The 27,140-nt window shown below is 37.7% G+C and overlaps 1 pseudogene; it reads right to left on the reverse strand.

Annotated features, from left to right (window-relative positions):
• Window positions 1-26,705, reverse strand: part of LOC123240723 — a 131,915-nt pseudogene extending 105,210 nt beyond the window's left edge.
• Window positions 26,706-27,140: the final 435 nt, after the last annotated feature.

Genomic DNA, 27,140 nt, shown 5'->3' on the forward strand with positions numbered 1-27,140 from the left:
AGGTTACATTTATTATATCTGCTCTTTTGCATTTGTTTGCCATGATTCTATGCCCTATTACATGGTCAATCTTTGTGAATGTACCATGTGCAGCTGAAAAGAAGGTGTATTCTTTTTGTCCCTATTTATTTTTCTCCACATATCAATTAAATCTAATTTTTCTAGGACTTCATTCACCTCTCTTACCTCTTTCTTATTTATTTTTTGGTTTGATTTATCTAGATCTGAAAGAGGAATATTTAGATCTCCCACTATTATGGTTTTACTATCTATTACCTTCTTGAGCTCTGCCAGTTTCTCCTTTATGAATTTGGATGCTATACCACTTGGTGCATATATATTGAGCAGTGTTATTTCCTCATTGTTTATACTGCCTTTAATCAGGATGTAATGACCTTCCCTGTCTTTTTTAATCATATCTATTTTTACTTTGGCTTTGTCAGAGATCATGATAGCCACTCCTGCCTTCTTTTTCTCATTTGATGCCCAAAAGATTTTGCTCATACCCTTAACCTTGAACTTGCGTGTGTCTACCCGCCTCATATGTGTTTCTTGTAGACAACCTATGGTAGGATTTTGGTTTCTGATCCACTCTGCTATTTGCTTCCGTTTTATGAGTGAGTTCATCCCGTTCACATTCAGAGTTACAATTGTTAGTTGTGTATTCACTGACATTTTTGTATCCTCCCCTAGACCCACTCCTTCTTATTACACTATTTTCTTTTACACCAGTGGTTTGCTTTGAGCCAGTATCCCTTATCCCCTCCCTTGATTGACTTCCCTTTCTTCCCCCTCCCTTGTTGTTCCCCTCTTTTTGTTTTTTAAAGACCAAATGAATTCCCTCCCCCTTCTTCTCCCCTCCCTTTTTTGGCCTCCCCACTCCCCTGCTCCCTTTGGTTTATCCCTTCTGACTTTCTCAGTAGGGTTAGATAGTTTTTTATCCGGATGGATAATAAAGCTACTCTTCCTTCTCCGGGTTGATTACACTGAGAGTAAGGTTTGATTATGCTCTCTTCCTCTCCTTCTTATGGTATTATTTATCCCCTCCCCTTCCCATGCCCTCTTTGTGTGTAATAGAATATCTTATTTTTCTTATTTTCTCAGATTTTTCTTGGTGTCCCCTACTATTCCCCCCCTCTTTCCTACCCCCCCATGTCTTCTTAGACCATTCAGTATCCTGTCCTCCCCCTATGAATTGTTCTTCTGGTTGCTATAATAGTGAATCTTATAATAGTGTATAGAGTTCACTACAGAGAATTATACATAGCATTTCTCCACCTAGTAATACAGATAATTAGATCTTATTTATGCCCTTAAAGAGTCAAGCTTAAAAGACTATGAGTTTTCTTTCTTTTCCCTCTGTTTCTTATTTACCTTTTCATCTTTCTCTTGATATTTGTGGTTGAGTGTCAAACTTTCCATTTAGTCCCGGTCTCTTTTGTGCAAAAACTTGGAATTCTTCAATTTTGTTGAATGCCCATACTTTCCCCTGAAAGTATATGGTTAGTTTCGCTGGGTAGTTGATTCGTGGCTGAAGGCCCAGCTCTCTTGCCTTTCTGAATATTGTATTCCAAGCCTTGCGGTGTTTTAGCGTTGAGGCTGCCTAAGATCCTGTGTGATCCTTATTGGTGCTCCTTGATATTTGAATTGTCTCTTTCTGGCTTCTTGTAAGATTTTTTCTTTAACTTGAAAGCTCTTCAATTTCGCTATTATATTTCTGGGTGTTGGTCTTTTCTGGGTCCAGTGTAGAGGGTGATCTATGGATCCTTTCAATGTCTATATTGCCCTCTTGTTGTAGAACTTCAGGGCAATTTTGCTGAATAATTTCTTTAAGTACGGAGTCCAAGTTTCTATTAATTTCTGCCTTTTCTGGAAGACCAATGATTCTCAAGTTGTCTCTTCTTGACCGGTTTTCTTGGTCTGTCACTCTCTCATTGAGATATTTCATGTTTCCTTCTATTTTATCAGTCTTTTGACTTTGTTTTATTTGTTCTTGTTGTCTTGAGAGATCATTGGTTTCTAAATGTTCGATTCTAGCCTTTAAGGACTGGTTTTCGGCTTTAATGTTTTGGTTTTCGGCTTTAATGTTTTGGTTTTCGTCTACAATTTTTTGGTTTTCCTTTTCAATCTGGTCATTTTTGGTCTTCAGTTGACTTGTCTCACTTTCCAATTGCGAAATTCTGCCTTTTAAACTGTTATTTTCTTGCCAGATTTCTTCCATCTCCTTCAGCATTTCATTTTTATACTCTTCCATAGCTTGTGGCCAGCTTTCATTTTTTTGGGGAGGTTTGGATTTTTGTTTTCCCTCCTCTGTTGTCTGGATTTTCTCTGTGTAGAAGTTGTTGAGTGTTCCAGAGTTTCTCTTGATAGTCTTTTTCTTCTGGACTTCCTTATTGCTGGCCATTGTTAGCCCCGCCCCTTTTCAGCTTTGTCTTTGCACTCAGAGTCTGCCTGCGCCTTGCAAGCTCCTGGGGGCTCCGGTCTCCTTGTCCTCGGGGGCAGGCCAGGTCTGCCCCTCTGCCCGAGGTTCCTTCAGCAGTCTTTGGGGCTGCTTCCACAGCCGTGCTCAGGTCCGCACCGGGTCCTCACTGGAGGTCCAAGCCTGGGCTGGAGATAGTTATTCAAGCCTAGGGCACTGCCTTTGCCTGTGCAGATGCTCTTAGGGCACTGCCTTCACCCCCGCAGAAGGTAGTGAAAGTCCGTGGGCTGGAGATCTTTATTCACACCTGAGGCGATGCCTTCAGCACTTGGGAAAGGCCGTGTTTTAGAGGCCTTTGTCCTGGCCTGAGGTGGTGCCTTCACCCACCTGGACGCTCGGGGAAAGTCCGTGCCCACCCCCAGCTACTTGGGGTCCCTTGTCTTGCAGCACACAGGTACAAGCCCTGGGGCTGCCAGTGATTATCTGGTTGCCCCAGTCCTGTTTTCACTCTTGTGCGTTGGCTTTGTGCGAGGTGTGTGGTGTGGGGGGTGGGAGAGGGGCTTCTTCCTCTCGCGTTTTAGTCAGAGCTGTTTCACCCCTTTATAGCGTGGAAATGCCCCGATTCTGCGTACCTTCAATGCTGCGCCCTGTTGTGGGGTTCCTTCGTTCTTCTGGACTCATTTTTATTTCCCCTTGAGGGGTCCTGTATGCTTCGGTCAGGAGAGATCGAGCAGCTGCTCCTTACTCTGCTGCCATCTTAACTGGAAGTCCACTGGCCCATTTTTTATTGGTGAGTTGTTTCAGGCTTGTTCCAGTTAGCCCTAAGCATCCCTAATCATGAAAAACCATTCTTACTCTATGTTCATGAGGATAAAGGGATTGTTTCCAGTGTTCTTACACAATCATTTGGAAATTTCCTCAGACCCATTGCATATTATAGCTCAAAGCTAGATCCAGTCATCTGTGGAATGCCAAGTTGTTTAAGAGCTATTGCTGCTGTAGCCATCATGGTGAGAAAATTAGCTTCCTTGGTATTAGGGGGTGAGCTGAGAGTATTTTCCCCACAACAAGTGGAATCTACACTCAGGAATATTACTCTTCAAGCTTTCACTTCCCAAAGGTTATCACAATACCAAGCAATCCTGTTGACTAATGAGAACATCACATTTCACCAGTGTAAAAGTATAAATCCTGCAACTCTGATTCCTGATCTACCTGTAGAAGGAGAAAGTTTACACAGCTGTGAAGATGCACTTGACATCATTCACAAGACTAGGGAAGACTTATATGATACACCTTTGGTTAATCCTGAATTGACGCTCTTCACAGATGGGTTATCTTTCATGGTAGACAATCAGAGATTTCCCGGTGCAGCAGTAGTCTCAGCCACTGAAACCCTTTGGTACTCATCTCTTCCATCTACAATGAGGGCTCAAGGAGCAGAGTTACTAGGTTTGACCCATGCTCTCCAATTAGCCAAGAACAAGAAAGTCAGCATCTTTACAGACTTTAAATATGCTTTTGGAATGGTACATCACTCTGGGAAACTCTGGAAAAACCGTGGCTTTATAATTTCCAACGGCAAATAGATAGTATATGGCAATTTAATAAATAAGCTATTGCAAGAGCTCTAATTACCATCCCAAGCCTCTGTAATTCATTGCAAAGGCCATAGTAAAATTCAAGTGCCAGTAGAATCAGGGAATAGAAGAGCTGACATCATAGCCAAATTTGGGGAGAGGTATGGACCAATTTCAGTCCTGAACTTGTCTTTGGTGGATGAAGTTGATCTGAAAAATGCCTATTCACCAAAGGAAGTGAAGGATTGGAAAAAACATCATGGTGCATACTTAACTAATGGAGTTTGGCTGGGAGCAAATGGAAAACCTATTTTACCTAAATCCCTGTATTATACTTTTTGCAATGCTTTACATCAAAAAGGGCATTATAGGAGACTGGCAGATTGCATTCTCAGGTACTGGAACACAAAAGGAATAATTGAAGTTGCAATGAGAGTTTGCCAGAGGTATAGAATTTGTATGCAGTATAACCAAGCTAATACCAAAGTGTATAGCTTGGGAGGCAAGCCATTGGTCTATACACCCTTTGAATGCATACAAATCGATTATATAACCATGCCAAGGTGTCAGGGCTACAGGCATGCACTAGTAATCATTGATCGATTGACAAAGTGGCCAGAAGCTTTTCCAGCCAGATGCAATACATCAGCTTTTGTAGTGAAGATTTTGCTAAGGGAGCTAATTCCAAGGTTCTCTATTCCACTACATATTGCAGCTGACAGTGGTTCACACTTCACACATTGTATTTTAAACAATGTATACGAACCCCTAGGGATAAAACAATATCTACACTCGAATTTACAGACCACAGTTGCGCGGACAAATTGAACTTTTGAACAGATCTCTGAAGACCCTAGTGGCTAAAATTTGTGCTGAATCACACTTGAAATGGCCAGATGCATTACCTTTGGCATTATTCATTCTTAGATGCCAGCCCAACAGCATTACTCATTTGTCACCCTTTGAGATGTTATTCACACATCCCCCCTGGCGTGGAAAATCACCTCAAAGCATCAATAACCTATCACATCTTAGTATGGAATGCAAGCTCTATGAGTTGGTCAAAGAACGCCTAGATCAACTTCATAGGTTAGCTCAGATACACCAAAGAGTACCTTTTGATTTCAATCGGCATAGCTTCCAACCTGGAGATTATGTATATATAAGAAACTTTAACAGGAAGTCTGTATTAGAACCTAAGTGGCTTGGACCTTCACAAATAATCCTAACAACCCCTAGTGCAATCAAAATTAAGGGGAGGGATCCATGGGTTCCATGTCACGCATGTCAAGTCAGCTAAAGATATGTCCCAATGCCAAGACCCAGTCACAATGCAGCACAAAGAACAGTCAATACTAACAAAGCACCCTAGAAATAAAACCATCACAAGAAAGTAGCCAATAAACGAAACTCACTTTTCAGCAATCTTTAAATGAACCCAGTATAGAACAAGAAGCAGGAGACAGTATAATGTTAAAACACCAAGAAGATTACTTAACATCGAGTTATCATCATCAAAGAGAGGAAGAAGAGGTTACTGAAGAGCTATAATCAGAAGTTCAATCACTTCCAGACCTAGAAAGTGACATCAATGAATAACCATAATATCATCATAAATGGACTTAGTAGACTTTATTTAATTAATTGAAGAATGAAAAAAATAATCAAAAGTTTTATGGACACATAACATTTGTCATTACATAAGTCAACACAACTGCACAACAGTTCCAGTTGAAGTTGACAAGCGCATGTGGCAACATCAAACTGGACAGTGGAGATGTCTTGGACTTCACAGATCGTCACAAGGACATCAACATCGTGGACTACACAACATCTTTGACCTGACTACACAACTGGTGTGCCTTATACAACAATGTCATGAAGAGGAGTTCATCAGATCAGTGATGGAACCTTAGGTTTGAAGAGCACATCTCACATGGGCATAGAATTCTCACTGCACTCAAACATGTAGAATTCTATCCAACACTACATAGTTTTAGCAGAAGAGTTCTGAAAGGGTGAGTATGTAACACTTCACCACATGGTTAGGTCATTATCCAACACTTAGAATATTCCTTAAACTTCACATGTACATATGTAAATAGTAATTCACACACATAAGAATGAAAGAGCTGTCTGCCCACTGCTTAGAGTTTATTCTCTTACATTGTTTCAGGCACTTTCTAGCTCAAATCATCATGTTTTTCACAGCTTTGTATATATGTAAATGCTCATTCATTAACCCTTGGTAATAGTCTGTACCAACACATAGGGAGAGATTAGTTAGTCTGATAAGCTAGATTAGGGACAGAAATTTCTTTGTTAAATACTGTATGTAGTTTAAACCTTTAATTAAACTAGTGCTTTTAGCTTCTATAATGATTACTAATTCTTACTAATCCTTTCTAACATAGGCATAAGTGCATTAACACCATAATATTACTAACACTTAGTAAGTTTTTATCTAGTTCTTAGAAAGTTACTAGGAATAATTTTTCCTTAGTTGTTACATTTTGTTGTTAGTTCATGAAGATAGAAAGTTTCATAGTTAGAGTTTTATTGCTTATGTTTGTATTTTAGCTAAAGTCATGGTTCAAAACTGTTCTGTTGATGATTTGTGTTTAATCTTGTTTTTCCTTTCTGATCAAATTTTGTAAAATTTAATCCCCATTTCTTTCCTTTACTTTTCCCTATAACCCGTCTTAGCTTAGCTTAGAATAGTAGTAGCTTAAGAGTAGAAGTTAGAACCCTTTTTCTTATTTTGGGATTACTTAAGGGAATAAGGGGAATTAGTATAGGTGTAGTACAGAGTTAGTGTAAAATTTTAGCATAGATTAGTTAGATAGAAATCCAGAAATGTTGTGAGATGCAAATTTCCATAAAGACAAGGAGCAAATTGTAATATGGAAAAGCATATTGGCATATTTTGCATGGGGCAAGCTGGCAGTTTGCCCTGGTAAGAATGCAAAACATGCCATGAGACAGGTGGCTGGTGCCTCATGGCAATTGGAGCCAGGCTATAAATAAGCTTGGCAGACCCTGGCTTCTGGTCTTCTCCCCTCACCTCTCACTTGCCCCATACCTTCTTGGGACCAAGAAGTGGGAGCAGGAATGTGGGTAGTTTTAGGCTTAGAATAGGGTCAAACCAATTCTGCAGGACAAACCTATTATTACTACTGGCAAAGCAAACCAACCTTAACCAAAGATTAATTTTATTTTATCAAAGACACCACACCATTCTGACCCAGGGCTGCCCTGGGTCAGTAGAAGAACATCCAGTGAAGACCCAACAGCGTCTTGAGTCAGAGAAATCTTTCACCCTTAATTATCAGTGCTTTCTAACCCTCTTTCCATTACCTTATCACCTATACTCCTTTATCAATAAATCCCTTAGCCTTAATCTGAAAACTTTGTGGTTATTCCTACCCATCTAAGGCCAAGCAGGGACAACCAAAAGGAAAGGTTCTGAACAGCTACAACAGGGATAAACTCCATTGCTGTTGTACAGGAAGTCCCATACTCCCTGTCAAACCACTATACACACCAATAGGAAGTTACTTACTCATCAAGATAGGGGCTGCAGATTAGACATCTTAAAGGAGCTTGTTGCCTAGCAGAAGAGAGTTTCTCTTATCTCTCTGCTAACCTGGAACTTGGTTACCATCCTCTCCAAAGCTAGCTCTTTCTAGTATTATTACTAGCTTGAGCCCTTTTATTCATTACAATTGTGATGGCGTATTATTATGTTTTAAGAAACAAAGGGCAACAAGATTAGGAGAAAGCAGAAAATTTGGGAAAAAATGTTTATAAACAGGTTATGAGGTAGAGGTCTCCTATCTAAAATATGTAGAGAGCTATAAGGGGGAAAAGGGGTTTGGGGTTGAATATTAAACTATTGCTCAGGGGGAAAATCCCCAATTAAGGAATAATCTCAAGTCTAAATTGACTTTTATGGAAACTTATTTATAATTGAGAAGAGGTAGAAGAAATAAGGAAATAAGAATTGAACACAATAGGTAAATCACTACAATCCTCTAATTAATCCAGGTAGATCTAATTAACCCAAGCTGAGAGTCAGAGGGCCAAGAGGCCCAGAGGGCCAGGGGCAGGGGGTGCCCAGAGGTGAATGAAGCAAAAGCTTCAGTTACAGAGTCTCTATTAAAGGGAAGTTCCTTAAGAGAAGTTCAGGAAGATTCAGTCTTTAAACTCACCACATGGAATTCCAAAGAAGATATTAAGAGCAGTCTCACCAAGGTCTCAGTGTCCCAGCCAGCACTCCTCCACGAACCAGAAGAGTTAGAAGACCCAGCGCAGCTGACTGAGGTCTCTTTTTAAAGGGGTCACTTATGCATCACTTCCTGTGCCTCCCTCCTAGTTTGCATGTCCAGTCACAACAGATGCTTCTCTTAGGACTGCCTAGGGGCAGGCAGTTGATTCTGATTCGTCACCCACTCTAGCAAATGCGGGTTATGGACCTCCCAAAATTGGAGGTGTTCTCACCTTTGATGATTAAATCTAAAGATGGGCAGTGTAGACGAAATCTAATTATTATAATCCGCCCTGTGATCATTTGGGAGATTGGTCTTTTATAAATTACTTTTTCCCTTTTGGGGACTCTAAAACCCTCTCAAGGTAAAAAGGACCAGCTTTTTTTTTTTTTTTTTTTTTTTTTTGTGGTTCCTGATTAATTTCCTCAGGTTTCACTTTTTACTTTAATTCTAGAGACATGTGGAGCTTGGAAAAAAAAGAAAGTAGTTTTTCAGGAGTAAAAACAAGGCTAAAACTGGTTAATTTCAGCTTTAACAATCACTCTCTCTAATAACAAAACTGAGCTGAGCTAAGCTCAATGACTTTTCTCCAGAGACTTTTTACGAGATGAAATTGTTTGAGGTTTGGAGAAGAGATGCTTTCCCTCTAAGAGGGTTTTTAAAGCGTTTCTTTGGGTGTGGCTCTCACAGTTAAGAAATGAGAGAATGTAGCTGTTAGGATCCTGTGACTAAAATTCAAATAGCTGCGTGCTATTTATTTTAAGGTAAAAGGAGAAAAAAATGTGAATTTACCTCTTTAACTGTGTTGAGTTGAGGTCTACAGAGTGAAAAAAGAGGCCACAAAAATCTCAAAAGAAAAGATTCAATGGTGTCTCCCCAAAGTGGAATATTTAGGATTCATTTTAACTGCTGGTGCCTGTTATATTTCTCCTAAGAGCATTGAAAATATTCAAAAATTGAGCGATCCTACCACTAAAAAAGACTGAAGAGCAATCTTAGGAGCAGCAGGTTTTTGTAGACAATAGATCCCTTGCTATGGGGAAATTACTAAAGCACTTATAGCACTAACAAGGAATTCAGTCCCTGAATCACTTAAATTAGAGCCAGAACACCAGTTAGCTCTGTCAAATCTAAAACAAGCTATCCTGTTTGCCCCTGCTCTAGGCATCCCAGATTATAACAAACCATTTACTTTATATATTCATGAGCATAGAGGGATAGCCTCAGGTGTTTTAACTCAAACTTTGGGACCTTAACATCCAATTCCTTCTTATTCATCCTAGCTGGACCCAGTAGCTGCAGGAGCACCACCATGTCTTAGAGGCGTAGCTGCCACAGCTTTGTTAGTAACAAAAACTGTTGATCTAGTATTGGGATGCCCATTAACAATTATGTGCCCACATGAAGTAGAAGCATTGCTGCTAACACAAGCATTTTCTGATCAGAGGACACATTGTAAGGTATGTAATAAACTTATTAAATAATGAGAATATTACTTTAAAATGTTATACAACTCTTAATCCTGCTACCTTGCTTCCTAATTTACCAGTCTCAGAAGAACCATTACATAATTGTGAAACACTAGTGTCTATGGCTGAAAAGCCTTGAGACAATCTCCTGGACACTCCTTTAGACAATCCAGATCTAGTCTTATTTATTGATGGTTCTTCTTTTATGAGGGATGGCATACTCTACACTAGAGCTGCTGTAGTCACAAAATTTGCCACTGTGTGGTCAGCTTCCCTGCCCTCAAATATAAGTGCTCAAGGCATATAACTCTTAGCCCTAAAACATGCATGTATAATTCCCAAAGATAAAAATGCAACAATTTATACAGATTCTAATTATGCATTTGGAATTTGCCATTCATTGGGTATGTTATGGCTTCAGAGAGGATTTTTAACTTCAGCTGGAAAATCTATAGCTAATGCAAAAATTATTAATGAAATTCTTTCTGCTCTCCAGCTACCTGAAGCCTTAGCTGTAGTTCACTGCTATGCCCATACAGGTGGCACTGACCCTGTCTCTAGGGGAAATGACTGGGCAGATACTGTTGCAAAACTAGTGGCCATAGAAGGGCCAGAATTAATTTTAACATTAACAACCACTGATGATTTAAATTTATCACCTTCCTATAATGAAAAGTAAGTCCAAAAATGGAAGCAAAAATTTAAAGCAACACTGATTAATGGAGTATGGGTATTATCTGAAGGAAAATCTCTGCTCCCTTGAAGTTTTTATCAACAAATTTGCCAATCTATTCATAAAAATGTTCATTTTTATACCCAGGATATCGTTGACTCTGTTAAGAGTATGGATAGCTCCTGGCATAACTACTATAGCCTCTAAAGTGTGTGCAACCTGCCCTACCTGCCAAGCATATAACTAACATACCTTTTGTAGCAAAGCTTATGGTGGGCTTCCTCTGCTTACACACCTTTTGAGCACCTGCAAATTGATTTTAACACTATGCCTAAGGCTGGACAGTATAAATTTTGTCTAGTCATAGTGGATCAACTGATCAGATGGCCAGAAGCATTTCCTACTGCCTGAGCCACAGCGGCTTTTCTTGCCAACGTGCTTTTAAAAGAGATTATTCCTTGCTTTGGCCTGCCTGCACATATTGATTCAGACAGGGGAAGTCATTTTACTGATTCAGTTTTATCTCAGGTATATTCTTGTTTGGGGATAACTCCCAAATTCCACATACCATATCATCCCTAGAGTTTAGGTCAAATTGAAAGAATGAACAGAGAACTTAAAACTATGATTGTAAAATTATGCCTGGAGACACATTTAAAATTGCCTGAAATTCTCCCTCTGGCCCTATTTTATCTTAGAAGCAGGCCCAGGAGATCTACACATCTTACCATATGAGATACTTTTTGGATATTCCCCTATAGAGGTAAAAGTCTTTTCCTCTTGCATATATATTACTTTTAGGGGGAGATACTTCTATTGCTTCCTATATATAGGAATTTTAGTACAAACTGTGTAAACACCATGAATCCAGAACTGTAGTTCAAGCAGGACAAATAGACTTTTCATTTCATGACCTGAACCCAGGAGACAAGGTGTACATAAAGAACTTCCAGCATACTGGAGCAACTCAACCTTCCTGGGAAAGCTTGTTTCAAATATTGTTAACAACTCCAACAGCTATAAAAATTGGAGAAAAGGACTCTTGGATTCATTGCTCACACGTTAAGAGAATACCTTCTCTATTGAAACTGACTGTATAATGTCACAGGCATTGGAAGTAAAAGTCCATAGACAAGGGGCAGTTGGGTAGCTCAGTGGATTGAGAGTCAGGCCTAGAGACAGGAGGTCCTAGGTTCAAATCCGGCCTCAGACACTTCCCAGCTGTGTGACCCTGGGCAAGTCACTTGACCCCCATTGCCCACCCTTACCACTCTTCCACCAAGGAGTCAATACACAGAAGTTAAGGGTTTAAAAAAAAAGTCCATAAACAAGTGGACACCATTTTTGGGAAAACATTGAATTCCTGAATTTTTAGTTTATTATTGTTTTTCTTTTTCTTTTAGTAGAATATTTGATTTTTTCCCCTTTCTAATTTCTTGTACTTAAAGTACATATAATCAATATTAATCTTTTTTATTTTGCAGTAATATAAGTTTGAAATATATTTGTTCTAATATTAATGCATACCCCAAATCTTTAGACTATGAAAACCTGCCATTTATTGATAAACATTATGGGACTGTGATTAATGCTTCTGCCTGATTCCTGAAGGGAACAAAAGAGCCATTATACAGTGCAAAGAAACACAAGGTTAAGAAGATCAACCAATCCCAATGGGATTAATGAACTATGCAAATACGAAAGGACTTGAATCTAGTGTGAGACTTGAGGTTGTGGTGCTTGACATATGTTAAGATGCAGGATGTCTTATACCACACTCCTTGTGAAATACTATCAAGTATCTTAACAATTGGCTGTTCTGGCTCCCATATCCCTGAGAGTGAAGGTAAAAAATCAGACCAGGGAATGACACTTCTATTTTACACACACACACACACACACACACACACACACACACACACACACACAGAAATCTAGTCCTTTTTTCTCTCTTGTAGTATGGCAACTTCCTGTAATCTTGGCTGCCAATGGTAAGTGCAATGTTACTGTATTTTGTCCTATAGATTTATGGGACAGAAATTGCTTTAAATGGACCCTAATACAAGGGCCTGTTATGAATTTATTCTTGTTTACTCAGAAATTTTTATATACATAGACTTGGTATTTTGATTCTGATTTTGAATTTTTTTCTTTTCCCAAAGTTTAATTTTTCTCTATTTGTTTTCTTTTATGTTTTTGGTTTTTCTTTTGATAATTGACTCATATACCCCACAATTCAACCATGTATTCTGAGTTGATCCAGGAGTTGGTCAACACCCTCCTCAAGGGGGATTGTATATATTTTCATAAAATCCACAATTTAAAATTTTGTTCAAGAAAAATTTCAGGGAAAGAAGCTTCTTAAATCCTTGAATCCAGAGAATGAACTGTTTGAAGAAAGACGGCTGCATAAACCTACACTGCATCAAGAAGATCCAGAATAAACTTCAGTGCAGCTGACTGAACTGAAGGGGTACTGATCTGAAGTGTCCATTTTGAATGTACACTCTTATGTCAAAGGGGACAGCCCCCTAATTGGCTTTTTGTTAATTCACCTAGAAAAACACTGGTTTTTGCGTTCTCTCTCTCTTCTATTTCCCTCTTACCTTTTAACTACTGAAGTTTTCTTTTAGAAGATGCAATATTGTATACACCTGTAGTTAGAAGATTTTTAGGGGTACAAGATGATTATGTCAAATGATCAGTTGGGGAGACTAGTCTCCCAAGTGATCACAGGGGAATTGTGAAGATGGATAGACTGCCCTGCCCATTGTTAGATTTAATCACCAAGTTTAAACACCCCACTAATCCTTAAGTATGGGGAAGTCTGAGACCCATGTGTGTGAAAGTGGATGACAAATCATAACTGACTGACTGCTCCCTGGGAAGTCCTAAGCAAAGCTTTAACTGTAATTGGTACATGTAAAGTAAGAGGAAGGCATAGGAAGTGACAAAAGGATGGTCTTTAAAAATGGCCAGAACTTCCTTTGAGAGGGCTTTTGCTTCAACTTGACCCCGGAGGAGCTCTGGCTGAGGACTGAGGACTGTTTTCCCTTAGAACTTCCACCTGGGTGAGTGAAAAAGGCTGGCTCCCTTCCCTAGCTTACCTGGAGGTACTAGCCTCCCAGAGGACCCCTTGTTTGGGATGAGGCCTCATGGCTAAAACCCTTATTAATTGACCTTTGGGCCCTCCGGCTCAGGCTTCTGGAACTAGGCTGGAGTAAAGTCAGGACTTGAGCACATAGTCTAGCTTGTTAAGCTAGATCTCTTACCCTGCTCTCTTTCTGATTTTCTTACTTTTATACCTTCTATATTTTATAAATTTCTAAAAAATCATTTGGAATTGATATATATTCATTCCTGGAAACCACATGCTTATATATTCAGTCCAACCATAATTTTACCCTTTACATTGGGGAACAGATTTTTCCAACCCCAGGTACAATGATTCAACATATGAATTAACTTACAAGAGACTAATTTTGTTCCAGTTATAACAAAAATGTAGGTGGAGTGCCAATACACTTCAATAATTCCCTATTGTATATAGACTTCTGTACATCCATTGAGTTGCCCATAGTAGAACATACTTCATGTTTCACTACATTCAAATGGGAAGATATTACACAAACTATTTCAGGGACTTCATCTTATACATGATTAACCTTAACAGACAGTCCAATGACCAATTCACTTGGTTGTGTTGTGCAAATGGAATTAATATCTTCCAATTCATAGTCAAAACCCTACTCATCCTAGGCATAGAAATGATGTAATTCCTACCTCCCTTAGTGGGGAGGGGAGACGGGTTACCCACACGTGAAAATAAGTAGCAAATCAAGAGCAAGGGACTGCCCTTTGGGCAGTCCAAAATCAGTGTAGAGACTGCCATTTGTCCATTTGAATTAGAGGTGGACCCATGGGAAGTGACGAAAGACACTATCTTTTTAAGTATGTTGGTTACTTCCTGTGGAGGCAGTTCCCACCTTGAACTTGGTGCTGAAGGAGCTCCTGTGACCACAGGCAGCTTCTACTCTGTATTGTCACATGGGTAAGTTAGGCTGACTTCCTTGGCCTACCTAGGCCGCTTCCAAACTCTGCCTTAAGTAGGCACTAGCCTATCTGGTTGCTAGGCCTTGAGGCTTGCAGCTTCATTTATTTAGCCTTTTAACCTTTTCTCTCCCTTTTTCTTTATTCCTATACCTTTACCTTCCTGGTTGTAAATAAAGTGCCTTAACCTGATGCTGACTTAGGTCTGATTTAATTACGGAATCAACCTGAATTATTGATTCCAGGTGGCCACACTTTAAATACATATCTATAAAATACCAAAATTTCCCTCTTACAATGTGGGATACAGAATAACCTCACATTAGACTGGACACTGTCATATTTTGCAATTTGCATTATGCTCCTACATTTGCTTAGCCACTTGCTCAGATTACATTTTCCATCAAAGAAAAAGCAGATACAAGAGTATAACAACATTAACACCAGTCCTTTAGACATCAGCCTCAACGCATAGTGATTCAATACTATTTGACATCAGGTAAGAATCAGAACTATCAATAGAGCAGTGATAATTCCACTTTACAGCCAGACTCAGGATTAATCGACTCAGGAATACTCTGATGGAAAACATTCCTATTTAAAAGGAAATGACAAAGTGGGGATCCTGAATCAAAAAAGGATCCTACTCTCACATGTGCTGAGAATCATCCCCTTGACTTCTACCAGATAAAGCTCTCCATCTGTGAGTGTTTGGGATTCCTTCAAAGTAACTGGTGGCTTTTCATTGGAAAGCTGGATAACTGACTTCATGATTAATGATCCATCAGATAATTATACCTGAACTCAAGACTCAAAATATTAGTTGCAGGCCCCAAAACTTTTACCTGAAATGGCAAATCTTACCACTAACATCTTAGAGCAAAAAATGTTCCAGGATTCATACACAGAGAAGAGATTTCATTCTGTTGTTTCATTTGATTTTCTTTAAGTTAGAACTAATCCTGGAATAAAGATCAATTCTTACAAATCATTGCAGTACCATAATTAAATTAATACATCTTAATGATCCCATTTCCTTATTTAGAAATCCCATAACCCAAACAAGATGTGGTTTGGCAAGGATGATTGCTTTGCTCATTCAATTGACTTCTTAAAGTCTTAGAAGTTTACAGAGAAAAAGTTTTCCTCTTTAGACTTTCCATTAAAGTAATCACCCACTCTTTATTTTCTTTATTCTCTCTTTCCATATTTTAGTCCTCACAGAATCTCAACACTCTACACTGGATCTAACTGATATTTCTTGAATTCCAATGAAAGAATTACAAAACAGAGAAATTCAGCAAAAACTAATTACTAGTTGGACATTTCCCAGTTCATATGCTTTTTTTCTTTTTCTTGAGCCAGAAAAAGGTTAAGCAATCTGCAAACAGTTTAACTTTTAGTAGCATTCTCTCAAACCTGTGTTGATATTTCTAGGGACAAGGTGCATTTGCATACCTCAAATCCTCCCTTATTACTTCATCAAAGGAGCGGACTTTTGCTCAGTCCTAGAAATCAGCTAACTGCATCATGAGCCTGAGTCCTTTGATAGAATGGACATGAACAGTAGGGATTAGGTCTCCTATCCTTTCTACATCTTCCCCAGTCCCACTTATTTGTTTGTTTGGAAAGACGGTACATATGCCAGGAAAAAAAAAAGGGGGAGAAACTAGTGAGTGCCAATTAACTAAACAATGACTAAAAAACCTGTAATAAATGAATGCCAAAAAATAGTGAGAAAGAATGTTGAGCATTAAGATTCCTGAGAAGAAGTTCTTTATCATTGTAGTATTTTTCGTACAGTATGAAATTTGGAGTGTTTAATGAGGGCTCCTCTGTGGAACCATCTATGAAGTCTGGGCTATAGCAAAACACCTTTCCTAGACACTGAATCTTACCTCCAGCATTATGTGTCCAATGTATACTCAAGTATGAGTTCAAGATGAAGCTCTTCCTGTAAACATTCCGTGTATATTCCTTCATTTTAGAATGTTGTTCATTACTGATCATACAAATCTTACAGTTTATACTGTCTTGAGTGATTTGATGAACACAAAACATTTGATCAGGCCTTTGGATGGGGACAAAAATTGAACCAGAAATAAACTATCACTTTTTGTAGATAAGATGGTATACTTAGAGAATCCTAGAAAATCAACTAAAAAACTAGTAGAAATAATTATAGCAAAGTTACAGGATACAAAATAAACCCACATACATCAACAGCATTTTTATATATTTCCAACAAAAATAAGTAGCAAGAATTTTAGATAGAGAAAATCCATTTATAATTACTCTAGATAATATAAAATATTTGAGAGGTTTTGAGCAATGATACATGTAAAATCCAATGGAATTGCTCCATGGCTCAGAGAGAGGGGAGGAGAGGGAAAGGAAATGAATCATGTAAACATGGGAAAATATTCTAAATTAATTAATTCAATTAAAAACAAAATAGAAAAATAAATATATAATATATAAAAAGTTTAAGGCTTACATAAAATAAACATTAAAGCTGATATAATATAAAATGAATAAAAATATAAGTTAAATAAAACGAATATATAATACAAAATAGAAAATAAATACTTCTTTTTTAAATTTTATTTCCATATTGTTTATTTTTAGAAATGAATATTCCTATAGAACCACAAACTCAAAACAAAAACCCAAATAAACCAAGTGAATAATTGTATATTTTCATCTGCATTCCGACTCCAACAGTTTTTTCTCTTGTTATAACAAAAGGGCCTAGGGAGATATAGGTATACAGTGATGTGAACATATCTATGTATTCTCCCTAGTTGCAGATGATGGAGGAACACCAACCCCAATCACCCTTGAGGGTTGTTATAATTTCCCCTTTTCTCTAACAGTTGCCCAGGGAGGACCCCAAAAGGTTAGGTGGATGGGTAACCCTTGCAGGTCCCACCTGGGTTTGGATAAATTATTATAGAGCTTTTGATTTGCCTTGGATCACGTTTGGTATCTAACTGCATTAACTCCTTCCCCAAGGGTCATGATAGAAAGACTACTCAGGAAGGTACTTGTTAAGCTCTCTTTATCTATAATCTGTAATTAGGGAAAGGATAAACAGGATAAGGAATGGGGATTGGAGACCCTGTCAATCTAATATCTATAACTAGTTGACAATCAGGACTGCAGGCAATTGATCTAGTAAAAGCTGGAGCTTTATTCTCTACTATCCCTCTGGCCCAGCCTGGCCACAGCCAAGCCAGAGAATAGAGACTGCTATTGATGCAGCTGTGTTGGTGATGTTATTCTCTCAGCTTTTCACTATCAGTGTTTGATGATGCACTAGCTCTCACAGTCTTCAGGAACTATTTAGATTCTTCCTACCTTCTTCATAGACCTCCCAACCTCCCTTCACCACCCAGAGACCCAGAGACCTAAAGAGCTAATAAGATACAGAGACCTAAAGACCTAAAGAGCCCATAGACCCAACACCAAAGGTCAAAGACCAAAAACCAAAGACCAACAACCAAAGACCCCTTCAAGTGGCTGTCAGAGGAATTTATACTACCAGCCCAACCAATGTTTGCCCCCTGGCTCACGGCATCTAGGAACATTCTATGCCTTCCAACTGCATCCCCTGTCATTCAAGGTGGCATCCATCAATTACCAGGATGTGAACATAACACTCTCAAGTCATTCTTTTTCATAAATCCCTCAGACCTCTATGGATCACTGTGTTGCTGAGAGTAGCCAAAGCTATCACAGTTGAACATTCCATAATATGACAATTATAGTATACAATGTTCTTCTGGTTCTGCTTATTTCACTCTGCATCAAGTCATGGGGGTCATCCCAGCTCTATCTGAAATCCTGTTCTTCATGTCTTAAAACAGAATAGTATTCCATCACAATAATAACATAATTTGTTAAGCCATTCATCAACTGATAGACATGTCTTCCATTTCCAATTCTTAAATAAAGATTTGAAAAATATTCAATTCAAGGACAGCAAACTTATTCACTTTGTAGATGATCTACTTTTAGTATCACCATCTTCAAAAGTATGCCTATGTGATAGTAAACGTCTTCTGTGTGAGCTCTCCAAGACGGGACACAAAATATCAAAAACTAAATTACAATCATGTCTTTTGTAGAATATCTATGGTTTGTGCTGTCTGAGGGGTCCAGAAGCATTTCCAAAAAGAGAGTAGCAGACCTACAAAAGCTGAGTGCTCCTAAGTCCAAAAGGCAACTCAGAGCCATCTTAGGAACCACAGGATTTTGCAGACAATGGATACCTAATTATGGTGAACTTACAAAACCAATGACTGCTTTAACAAAAGACATTGAAAAAGATCCACTGAAGCTAAAACCAGAGCATGTGCAAGCAATTATGAAATTAAAAGAAGGAATATTATTAACTCCTGCTCTTGGTAAGAGGGGGCCAAAGGAAAGGAAATGCTCGTGTCAATCTGTTTCTAAGGCAACTCTTTCTAAGTTTCATTGTATTGAATCCTACTCACTGTATTCTTCAGATTAGGAATAATGTCAGATAGCCAGATAGAACATTTCAGGAGGCCGCATCTGGCTCGCAAGCTGTAGTTTGCCCATCACTGTTCTAAACCATTCTCACTCTGTCTATGAGCGAAAGGGAATAGCTTCAAGAGTTTTGACACAGAGCTTAGGACCAAACCAACGTCCTATTGCATATTATTCTGGTCAACTCAATCCCATAGCTGCAGGAATAGCTCCATGCTTAAGAGGGGTAGCAGCAACTGCATTTACCAAATCTGCAGATTTAGTGTTAGACTGCCCACTGACAGTTTATTGTTCACATGAAGTTGAGGCACTTCTGCGAAAGTTCAGAACACAGGCATTTTCAGATCAACACCTGGCAAAATATGACATAGTGCTTTTGGGGAATGAACATATAATGCTAAAGAGATGTATAACACTTTAAATCCAGCTACATTAGTACCTGATTTACCAACACAGAGGGAACTATTTTACAACTGTGAAACTATAGTACAATTAATAGAAAGACCTCGAGAAAATCTGTCAGACACACATCTTGACAACCCCAACTTGATCTTATTCACAGATGGAACATCACATATGCAGAATGGATTAAGATTTACAGGTGCTGTGGTAGTAAGTGAATTTGAGACCCTATGCTTTATTTTACTACCTAGGAACCTAAGTGCTCAGGAAACAGAATTAATTGCTTTAAAACACACATGTGAGCTTGCAAAAGTCAAACGTGCAAATATTTACACCAGTTCCAAATATGCATTTGGAATTTGCCATGCCATTGGTTCTCTCTGGCTTCAGAGAGGATTTTTAACATCCAGTGGGAAAAGAATTGCTCATGTGGAAATAATTTGAGAATTACTATCATCTCTCCAACTACCAAAGGAGTTGGCAGTGATTCACTGCAAAGGGCATTCTTTAGGACAAGACCTAGTTGCCAGAGGAAATCATAGGGCAGATATGACTGTATGATATGCTGCGCAAAATACTCCAGCTTCCATTATGAATCTCTCTGTGATAGATACCACAGATCTAGAAAAAGCATACAATGACAAAGAGGTTCAGAAGTGGAAGCAAAATTTTGGGGCTACGAAAAAAAATGGGATTTGGATAATGTCAGTGGGAAAATCAATTCTTCCAAAAGCATTTTACTCTTGACTCTGCCAAGCAATACACAAAAAGGGTCATTTGGGGACACAAGCATTAATTGATACTGTCAAAAGAACTTGGATAGCTCTAAGAATTAGCACTCTGGCAAATAAAATCTGCTAAGCATGCTCTGTGTGTGCACAATATAAACAAAGCATATTTAAACAAAAAGCTTTTGGGGGTTGTCCACTAGCTCATACACCATTTGAGTATTTACAAATAGATTATATCAACCTGCCCAAATCAGGAAATTTTAAATTTTGTCTAATAATAATGGACCAGCTAAGTAGATGGCCAGAAGCTTTTCCATTTAATAAAAACACATCAAGCTTTGTAGCCAAAATCTTGTTGAAAGAGATCATTCCAAGATTTGGTATACCACTGAGAGTAGATTCTGACAAAGGGAGCCATTTTATAGATTTGGTTCTAAAACAAGTTTATGAGAATCTGGGTATCACCCACAAAGTTCTGGGCAGGTGGAGAGACTAAACAGAGAAATAAAAAGTATGGTTGAGAAATTATGCATGGAAACTCATTTGAAGTGGTCAGATATTTTACCTCTAGCACTATTCTATCTGCCCACTACACCAAGACAATGCATGTATATCTCACCATATGAAATGTTATTTGGACATTCACCATTGCAGGCAAAAAGTTTTAAGACAGCTTATGTATCTATGCTTAGAAGAGATCTTGCACTTGCTGAATATATCAAAGAATTATAAAACAAGTTTAGAGAATTACAAGAAATGGGAATTTTAACTCAAGGGGGTCCATTAGATTATGCGCTCCATACAATAAAACCTAGAGATTCAGTTTACATCAAAAACTTTAATAGAACTAGTGCAATACAACCTTTATGGGTAGGACTTTTCAAATTTATTTTGACAACACCTTCAGCTATTCGTGTATTAGAGAAAGAATCCTGACTACATTGCTCCCATGTGAAAAAAGCAAAAACAGCAGAAGAGATTTCATCAGACAACATGGCTGCAGTCAAAAAGATATCAGAAGAAGAAATTATTCAAGAAAAAGATGACTAAATTAGAGACAAAGAGCAAGATTGAGACAAAGGAGAAAACAATATAGAAGAAACAGAGAAGATGACAGCTGAAAGGATGATTAAAGTATAACAAAGACATTGCAGAAAAAAATCATCACAAAGAAGAGGAACACAGACTGATTATAGACATGAACTGTAAGAATTTTTGTGCCATTCTAACATTACACACTTTTAACTATAGTTGCAAACAAACACTACATAGTAACAATACAGAGACAGAAGACACAGTAGCAGAGGAGATGACTTTAAAGATTTAGTAAGTATTCACTAGAAAATAACATACACATATAGGACACATTTCTTACAAACACTATGACATAACCAGGTGATGAATACTTATAGAAATGAATAAAGATAAATCATCTTGATGAAATAATAATTGTACACATTAAATTAATAAGATCTTATCTCACAGAAACACTTTATATGTTCTGAAGAAATAACATCAAGAAAACACACATCTTTCAAAAGAAAATCTTTAACGCTTTCTTAGACTATCTCAAGGGTGGAAGTTTATTTTCCTCCTGCAACATGTAAATAGTTTGTACATAACATATACACAAGTGTAGAAATTGTATATATCTCTATATTTTTGTGTATGTGTGTATATAGTTAAAATTGTTACAAAGTTTTAATTTTATTAATGTAGTAAGTTGATTTTGAGCTTTAATGTAGTTAATTTTGGTTTTCTGTATTAGCTACAGGATAAGGTCTTAGCACATTAAAGAGTTCCATTTTAATTGTTTGAATAGGATTTGTAAAATGCAGTTTGCATGAGTTTTGCAGTTATTATTTTAGACTTTAGTTTTTTATGAAACAAATTAAAAATTTTTTGTAACTATTTTATTGTTTCAAATGTTTTTCAAAAGTTTGCATTTTGCATTTTGAATTTCTGTAATTGTATGTTTTGCACTTGCATTTGTGCAACTGTTTTCATTGATTATTTGTTTTCATTGAAATTTTTTTCTTTAATTTATATTCCTAGTACAAATTAGCATAGATAGGTGTAGCAATAAGAATAAGATAAGATAAACATAAGATTAAGACTATTTTTTTGAAGGAAATATAATACTAAGATTAGGTAGAGTGTTAGAAATACATAGAATAGAGAGCATACAGGAGAGGTCTTTTATCTCTCCATATGCTCGAAGGGAGGAAACTATAAGGATGATATTAGAAAATAAGTATTATTTTATTAGTTTAAAGATAAGAAGTAGAGAAGCTGGCTTGAGGAAGAATTGAAGTTTCAAATAGAGCTGAGAGTGTTAATTTCAACTGTTGGCAATTATAACCGTTATTTCTATGACACTTACATGCTCTGGGTGTGGCATTCCAGGAGTGGGCTTCTGGCAGTCGACAGAGCCACACGCAGCTGCTTTCTCTCTCAGGGCTGGAGAAGGTAACATCTTTGCCTCTCTCTATCTCAGTCTGAGGGAAAGACTTGAAGAAGTAGAGTATTTTCTTTTCCAACTTGGGAAACACTATTCATTTATCTGTTACTGTCTATAGATTGGTTAAATTGTGAAAAGACCAAACAAAACCTGATTAAACTGTGAAAAGACCAAACAAAACCTGGTCTTTGGTTTGGACTCTGAGTCTGTTGGAGCTCTGTCCTAATTTAATTCTTGTGGAGATTCAACCAGCTAGCCTTGGTTAGGTTTATTTAGAATAGTATAAATTTGGTTAGTTAGATCAGGGAGGATTACCATAGCCTTTGAATCACAGGAGAAGCGGTTCCTTGCAGGACCTGGGAGTTTATTTGTGTGGAGTTAGAATCCCTTAGAATTAGAAATCCTTTCCCCTTTATATATATTTAAATAAACTCTTTATTTTTCATAAACAAGAGTCTCTTTAGCGTTCCTTGCACCTTGCATTGCTCACCTACTTTTATTTTTATAGCTACCACCCAAAGAGCAATTAGAAATATTTTCCTACAAGTAGGTCCTTTCCCCTTTTTTTCTGATCTCTTTCAGGCATAGACCTAGTACTGGTATTACTGGATCAAAAGGTGGGCATTGTTTTGCAGTCCTTTGGGAGTCATTCCAAATTGCTCTCCAGAAAAGACGGATCAGTTCATAACTCCACCAGCAAGACATTAAGTGTCCCAATTTGGTCACATTCCATTCATCCTTTGACACATTTCTTTACTGTCATATTGGCCAACTCTTAAAATACTTTATATAGTCTAGAGCAGTGATGGGCAAATTAGGGCCTGCGGGTTAAATGAGACCCCCTGAAATGTTCTATCCGGCTGTGCGACATTATTCCTAATCTGACAAATACAATAAGTAGGATATAATACAATGAAATTTCAAAAGAGTTGTCTTAGAAACTGACTGACAGATGAACATTTCCTTTCCTTTGGCCCCCTCTTTAAGTTTTGCCGATCACTGGTTTAGAGTGATTTGAATGAACACAAAATATTTCATCAGGCCTTTGGATGGGGACAAAAATTGATCCAGAACTAAACTATCACTCTTTGCAGTTAAAATGATGGTATACTTATAGAATCCTAGAAAATCAACTAAAAAGCTAGTAGAAATAATTAATAATTTTAGCAAAGTTACAGGATACAAAATAACCCCACATAAAGAATCAGCATTTTTATATATTTCCAACAAAAATCAGCAACAAGAGTTAGAAAGAGAAACTCCATTAACAATCACTCTAGACCAGTGATGGGCAAACTACGGCCTGCAAGGCAGATGGGTTCCCTGAAATGTTCTATCCTGCCGCCTAACATTATTCCTAATCTGATGAATACAATGAGTAGGATACAATACAATGAAACTTTGAAAGAGCTGCCTTAGAAACAGACTGACAGATGAGCATTTCCTTTCCTTTGGCTCCCTCTTTAAAAAGTTTGCCCATCACTACTCTAGACAATACAAAATATTTGAGAATCTTTTTGTGGGGATAGACACAAATTATATGAACAGAACTACAAAACACTTTTCACACAAATAAAACTAAATCTAAACAACTGGAAAAACATTCATTGTTCTTGGGCAAGATGAGCTAATACAATAAAAATGACAATACTAACTGAATTAATTTACTCATTCAGTACTATACCTATCAAAGTACCAAAAAACTTTTTTTATAGAATTAGAAAATAGTATAACAAAGTTCATCTGGAAGAACAAAAGATCAAGACTATTGAGGAAACCAATGGAAAAAATGTGAAGGATGGGGGCCCAGCAATACTAGATCTTAAATTATACTATAAAGCCATGATCATCAAAAGAATATATGGTACTAGGCATAAGACGGAAGGGAGGATCAATGGAATAGAAATGGAGTAAATGACCTCAGCAAGAAAATATACAATAAACCCAAAGAGCCCAATTTTGGGGATAAGAGCCCACTATTTGACAAAACCTGCTAGGAAAATTCGAAAACAGTATGGGAGAGATTAGGTTTAGATCAACATCTTACACCCTATATCAAGATAAATTCTTGGGTAAATGAATTAAATATAGAGGAGGAAATTATAAGTAAATTAGGGAATACAGAATAGTATACCTGTCAGATGCACGGAAAAGGAAGGAACTTAAGACCAAGCAAGAGGTAGAGAATATTAGAAAATGTAAAATGAATAATTTTAATTACATTAAATTAAAAAGGTTTTATACAAAAAAAATCAATCCAACCAAAATTAGAAGGGAATCAACAAATTGAGAAAAAATCTTTATAACAAAAATCTCTGACAAAGGTCTAATTTCTCTAATTTATAAGGAGCTAAATCAATTGGAGAAAAATAATCAAGCCATTGCCCAAATGATAAAGGGCAAGGGACATGAATAGGCAGTTTTCAGATAAAGAAATCAAAATTATCAATAAACACATGAAAAAGTGTTCTAGGAGGCAGCCAGGTAGCTCAGTGGATTGAGAGCCAGGCCTAGAGATGGGAGGTCCTAGGTTCAAATCTGACCTTATAAACTTCTAGCTGTGTGACCCTGGGCAAGTCACTTGACCCCAAATGACTAGCCTTTACCACTCTTCTATCTTGGAACCAATACAGGGTATTGATTCCAAGATGGAAGGTAAGGGTTTAAAAAAAAAGTGTTCTAAATCTCTTATAATTAGAGAAATACAAATCAAAACAACTATGAGGTGCCATTCATACATTCATAAAGTTTCTCTCCACTGTGGATTCTCTGATGTACAGCAAGATTGCACCTCACGGTGAAAGCCTTTCCACATTGTTTACATTCATAAGGTTTCTCTCCAGTGTGGATTCTTTGATGTTTAGCAAGATTGCCCCTCACGGTGAAAGCCTTTCCACATTGTTTACATTGATAAGGTTTCTCTCCAGTGTGGATTCTCTGATGCTTAGCAAGATTTCCCCTGTCTGTGAAAGGCTTTCCACATTGTTTACATTCATAAGGTTTTTCTCCAGTGTGGAGTCTCTGATGCTTAGAAAGATTTCCCCTCACTGTGAAAGCCTTTCCACACTGTTTACATTCATAAGATTTCACTCCAGTATGGATTTTCTTATGTACAGCAAGATGGCTACTCAGTTTGAAAGTCTTTCCACATTGTTTACATTCAAAAGGTTTGTCTCCAGTGTGGATTCTCTGATGTGCAGCAAGAGAGCCCCTCTCTGTGAAAGCCTTTCCACATTGTGTACATTCATAAGGTTTCTCTCCAGTGTGGATTCTCTGATGCTTAGCAAGAGAGCCCCTCTCTATGAAAGCCTTTCCACATTGTTTACATTGATAAGGTTTCTCTCCAGTATGGATCTTCTGATGTACTGCAAGTTGATTACTCTGTATAAAAGTCTTTCCACATTGTTTACATTCATAAGGTTTCTCTCCAGTGTGGATTCTCTGATGTGCAACAAGATGAGTCCTTTGTATGAAAGTCTTTCCACATTGTTTACATTCATAAGGTTTGTCTCCAGTGTGGATTCTCTGATGTACAGCAAGATAGTCCCTCCGTGTGAAAGCCTTTGCACATTGTTTACATTTATAAGGTTTGTCTCTAGTGTGGATTCTCTGATGCTCAGAAAGATTTCCCCTCCATGTGAAAGCCTTTCCACACTGTTTACATTCATATGGTTTCTTTCCAGTGTGGATTGTTTGATATAAACCAAGCTTAGGGTTATGAACAAAAGGGCTCACCCCTTCATTATTCACAGAAAGTATCTCTAAATGTTTACTCTTTGGATGTCTTGTGAGGTCTAAACTGGAGCCACAGGCGATTCTCCCGAGGTTACCTTGATACATGGGCATTTCAGGACGATTCTCAGGTGACTGATCAAATCCTACTTTTTCAGGAAAGCATTTGGTGCATTCACTATCCCAACAAATGTCATTTCCTGAGGACAATTTCATATGCTGATTTAGGACTGAATGTTGGCTGAATTTCTCTGCAATTCCATGAAATTCATAGTTATTCTTTGGTTTTTTATTTACCTTGATTTTAGCATCACAGATTTCTCTCAAAATGAAGTCACAGGGATCCTTATTCATGCCTTTCGGAGGGCCAGATCCTTCCACAAAAAGGCTCAGCTTTGTAGACATCTCCCTCACTTCAAAATTAGTCTCTGCCTCTGAAGAAAACAAATAATGATATAAACACAGATGGAAAAGGGACATACACACATGCAATATAAAGTCTTTTCTCTGATAGCAATAAGAAAATGGATTTTTATTCCATTTCCCAAGGACAAAAGGAGTTTTCAAACTTAAACAAGCAGGACCAGACTTTGGATACACCATTTGTTCATACCTGCAAGATGGAACATTTTAGAAATACTTGCAAATACAATAGCAATGAAACCTCACAACAGATCTGTGACACAGAGAGCACCAAGAGTTTCGTCATACTTCACAACTCATGTCATAAGGAAACAATGGTGAAGTGAACTGACCCAATTCTTTGCAAGTAGACTAGAACTCAATCCCTGTGCCTAAGCATGCTTTGTTCATAGTATTGAACAATCTTTGTCCATTGCC

Source organism: Gracilinanus agilis, chromosome 3 (genome assembly GCF_016433145.1).
Source record: "Gracilinanus agilis isolate LMUSP501 chromosome 3, AgileGrace, whole genome shotgun sequence".
NCBI classification, from domain to species: Eukaryota; Metazoa; Chordata; class Mammalia; order Didelphimorphia; family Didelphidae; genus Gracilinanus; species Gracilinanus agilis.